The sequence below is a fragment of the Acinonyx jubatus genome, chromosome D1 (assembly GCF_027475565.1).
Source record: "Acinonyx jubatus isolate Ajub_Pintada_27869175 chromosome D1, VMU_Ajub_asm_v1.0, whole genome shotgun sequence".
NCBI lineage: Eukaryota > Metazoa > Chordata > Mammalia > Carnivora > Felidae > Acinonyx > Acinonyx jubatus.
In genome coordinates, this window is record NC_069390.1 from 14373185 (window position 1) to 14378282 (window position 5098).

The window sequence follows — 5098 nt, forward strand, 5'->3', positions numbered from 1 at the left end:
TCTTGTAGAATATAGGAGTCATCGCTTCTCAACTTTTTATAGAAATACTTGACAATAAGGGAATTAATACTTTCAAGTGTTCAGGAACATGGATTATAGTTTTTGAGTCATGCACTACACAGATTTTGTATTTCAAACGGTGAATTAAATGGTAGGTCCTGTCCACATCTTTTTTTTCCCCATCTTTCTCACAAACTGGATTGGATGCATTCATGTGGTTATAATCTTTAAAACAAGAGTGTATTTAGCTTGCTTTTCAATAATTCTTCCTTAGCCTATCAATGACACTTGAAAGTCTATCACTAGAAAAGTATTTCTCTGTCCTGAGGCTTAATGGTTATACCAAAGAGACATTAATAGAGCCAGTTGTTGGGATGCCCGGGTGGCTCAGTCCGTTAAGTATCTGACTTCTGCTCAGGTCATGATCTCTAGGTTTGTGGGTTCGAGCCCCGCGTCGGGCTCTGTGCTGACAGCTCAGAACATGGAGCCTGCTTTGGATTCTGTGTCTCCCCCTCTCTCTCTGCACCTCCCCTGTTCACTCTCTATCTCCCTCTCAAAAATAAATAAGCGTTAATTTTTTTTTAAATACAGCCGGTTGTACATTACTATATTACAGTGAGAGGGTAGTAATACATTACTGTATTACATTTCATTCAATGGGAATGAAAGAGAGAAAAGAAGGAAAATACTGGAAATGTGCTAAGTGAAGGGAGCACACACTTTCAGCATGGGTGGTTAGGAAGAGGTGAACAATTTGTGGACATCAATTAAAAAGAAGCCAATTTATGCAAGTGAGTAAGGCATTACGGGAGACTCTAAAATCCAGGCTATTCCTACTACCCTTATCCTCAAATGCCCTGATGAATGTCAAAGACATTTCAAATGATAATGTTTTGAAAAATAGAGATAATTATACTTCCCTTGTTATCCATATATTGCCTATGAAATGTAACAAATCCTTCATTTGTAAAGTAAGCATATTTACAAATTGAGCACAAGAAAAATAGAACTGATTATACCCATGTGTGAATCCTTCACGTTTCTAAATATATGGGCTGATTTTTTTTAATTTATTCCCTTTCCACACGGGACTTATGGCAAGAAATTTTTCACATCTAATATTATCCACTTATTATACTATATATATTTGCAGTTTTTCGTTTTCACTCAATGTTTCATTTGCATGTGTATTTTCTCAATAATGAAGAATGAGAACAGCCAAGAGATATCTTTTTTCTTTCTCTAAAAATACCTTTTTTGTAATGCTATTGAGGCATGGTATCCAGCTATTGAGGCATGTTTTATAATACATGTTAACAGAATGGTAACACAAACACCCTATATTTTACAAAGTTAGTCTTCATTTCAGGCACCTAAGATGTTTATCACTAACTAATGTTTTCAAGAAAGGAACAAAAAGGCCTGCAGAAAAACCTTCACGGATAACAATTACATTTCTATTTTCATCAACCTTCGAATGCTTTCCATTATAATCAGCTCCTTACCAACGAATCATATGGATCATCATATTTAAATATATATCACAAGAATTAATAATTTATCTAATTGCAGGTAGCTACAAACTGGTCTGGATCATGGAAAATAGGAATAACATCACAGAATTTATTCTTTTAGGACTTTCTCAGAAAAAAGAAATAGAAGTCTTCTGCTTTTTACTGTTCTTGTTTTGTTACATTGCCATCTTGATTGGCAACCTTCTTGTCGTGATTTCTCTCACCTGCAGTCAACTTCTTGACCACCCTGTGTATTTCTTCCCGAGTTTCCTATCCCTGGCAGACCTTTTCTACACCTGCACTGTGACCCCCAAGTTCATCACTGACTTGCTGACAGAAAAGAAGGTCATTTTCTACAGTGGCTGTACGACACAGCTCTTCATCGTGCACTTCTTTGGGGAAATCTAGGTCTTTGTCCTCACTGGGACGGCCTATGACCGACACATGGCCATCTGCAGGCCCCTGCACTGTGCAGTCATCATGAGTGGAAGTGCAATGCCATGCTCGCGGCTTTGTGTGCGGGTGGGTTCCTACATTCCTTTTTGGTCAGTTTCTCCTCGCCATCGTGTTACCCTACTGTGGCCCCAGTGAAATAGATCACGCCTTCTGCAATGTGTATCCTTTGCTGAAGCTGGCCTGCGTGGACACGAGCAGAATAGGTCTCCTTGGCGGTTGTCAACTCAGGACTGATGGTCTGGTGACTTTTGGGTCTCGCTGGTATCCTATGCTATGATCCTATATATTGTCAGGTCCTACTCCGCAGAGAATCACCACAAAGCCCTTTCCACATGCAGTTCCCACATCACCGTGGTGGTTCTCTTTTTTGCTCCTTTAGTCTTTATTTACATTCGACCAGCAACGACCTTACCAGAGGACAAATTGTTTGCTCTTTTCTATACTGTCATTGCCCCCGTGCTCAACCCTCTCATAGACGCACTAAGAAACATGGGGATGAAGAACGCCGTAAAGAAACTCTGGGGCCATGTCATGGGAAGTGAGGACAGAAGCTGAAAGGCATCCCTGATTTTCACCACGGAACTTGTTGAATACAGGACTTCTCCACTCAGAAACATTTCATATGCGCAATGCTCGCCTGGGTGTCTTGTATGTAGCCACATGTATAGCCCCAAATATGAGCAAAATATTAGGATTCCTTGGATTTATCCAGGCTCCTCTCTGCTATGCTTTCTTTTCTAGTTTTCTTACTTCTATCTCCTTTGCCCCTGTTGATCCTTTGTTTGTGCAACTAACCTAGGTATTTATTAGCAGACGACCCAAGCAGTGTCACACATATGAACACTACAAACCCATGTAGCTCATTTTTGGGTATGGCTATATTCAATAAAGCCAATTCTAGCCACCAAAACAATGCCTTAAAAAAAAACTCTCATCTTTTACTTGTGATGAGGAAGCAAAAGGCAAGCTGAGGGCAAACGCGAGTTAAAACCTGGGCAATTTCCCCACCCCCCACCTCTCATTCCCCTCAACCCCACAAGATTCTTCAGGCACTCCTGGCTACCCAAGAATAAAGGAAAGGGAAAAACAAGAAAATAAATGGCTAACTGGTACAGATGGCAGTCATGATGGCCATGAGCCTCCACCAGTTTACAACTGTCTTAATGATTTGCCAGAAAAAAGCCATCTTATCAATAACCAGGCCCCCAGAAACCTATAGACTCAATCTTCCGGAACCCTAACATCACCCTCCCCTCCACAGGATTGAAAGTCTTACATTCTCAGTCACCCCTCACAACCCCAGTGCAGCCCTTTCTGCCCACAGGTCCTGCCCCCATGCTTTAATAAAAACACTTTTTTGCACCAAAAATGTCTGAAGAATTTTCTTAATATCCTGAAAGATCTAATTGACGTACCATAACAGTAGTCCTCAAAAAAAAAAAAAAAAATCTACTCCGATCATTTTGTAGCCAGTGGCATTTTAGAGCATTTCACATGCCCCCAAACCAGCAGTCCATCCCAAGCCCCATGTCAAAACCTTTTCTTTTGTTCTAAGGCCCTTCCTCTCCAGCTCTGTTCACAGGCTAACTAACTGCACCTCCCTAGCTAATTCTAGCCCCTTCTGGTGCGTTGATTAAGACGTGAGTTCTAGACCCAGAATTGGGTATCCACTGTGAGGACTAACACCTATGCCCAAGAAAGCATCTATAACATGGAAATAACAACAGTCTTCTGAGGGTGATAAGTGAAGGGCTGAAACACTGACAGACAGTCAGCGCTCAAAAAGATGAGTTTTGTTGTTGTTGTTGTTGTTGGCCCTATCCCCTGTTCCGCATCAGAAAAGCAACCATTCTGTTAAATGACTTTTCTCTGGAGATGGGAGGTATGAGGATAGGAAAAGTTAGGGAACACTCACGTGAATGTCACATTCCTGTTACTGGTGAAATTACATCGTCTCAGAATGGGCAGGTAGAAAAACAACACTTACATCCAATGGTGCACTCTTTAGCACCGTAAAAGTTAAAGGCGGGTTTTGTTTTGTTTTTGTTTTCAGTGGTAATTGAAAGTCACCCTGGAGAAAATTAAAATTTGCCTCAAATCAGAAATGGGTAGGATGAGGGATGCCCAGATGGCTCAGTCGGTTAAAAGTCTGACTTTGGCTCAGGTCATGATCTCACGGCTCTTGAGGTTCTCGAGTTCAAGCCCCACCTCAGGCTCTGTGCTGTCAGCTTGGAGCCTGGAGCCTGCTTTGGATTCTGTGTCTCCCTCTCTCTCTCTGCCCTGCCCCGACTCAAGCTCTGTCTCTCTCAAAAATAAATAAACATTAAAAAATTTAAAAAAAAGAAATAAATGGCTAGGATTAAAATCAGGCCACTGGATAATTAATTAGAACAGAGGAGAAACTCTCAAGTTCTTTTAGAATCTCTTCTCACGTGAATGCTTTGCAGAATTTGTTTCCGGCTGATACAGGAGACATGCTAAATAAAGATGGGTTATTATTGCTGAGGCTTTCCTAAAATGGGCGAAGAACATAAAGAGGAGAATAGCCTATTGTTGTGAGTCCATTTAAAATACCCCAAAAAATGGAAGTGAAAATATCACATACTCAAAATTCTTGAAAAATACGCTAACATACGTTCTTAGTTGTTCTTTGTCTAATCCCTGACATTTCTACCGGAACTCCAGAGTAGGGCTTGAACAGATGTGCACGAGCCTACTTAGAGTAACAATAAAAATAAATTAAATGAAACAAACAAAATCCTCTTTTGTCCTTTATTTTTCTTCCCCATGTCCCCAATTCTGATTGTTTTCTTCTCATCTTGTACTCACTGTATATAATTTCCCTACGCTCAGGTTTATTTAGTTTCTCAAATCAGATTACCTCCTCTCTTCCTTCACTGAAACTGTCCTTTGCAGGACTGTCAATGGTTTTTACGTTGATGTATCTGGAATTTCACAGAGTTGATCTCTCTTTTTACCCTGAGACATTTTGACTTGGCCTTGGGGTCATCATAGTTCTGGTTGTCCATGCATGTAAAAACTATGTCTCAGTTTCTTTTCATTGAACTTATTCTTCTCACTAAACTCTGTGTCGGACTGTCACAGGGCTCAGGCCTTAGAACTCTTGT

The 5098-nt window shown here is 40.6% G+C and overlaps 1 pseudogene; it reads left to right on the top strand.

Moving 5' to 3' along the window:
- The first annotated feature begins 1595 nt into the window (after positions 1-1595).
- LOC106986206 (olfactory receptor 4P4-like) lies at positions 1596-2525 on the top strand (annotated as a pseudogene).
- Positions 2526-5098: the final 2573 nt, after the last annotated feature.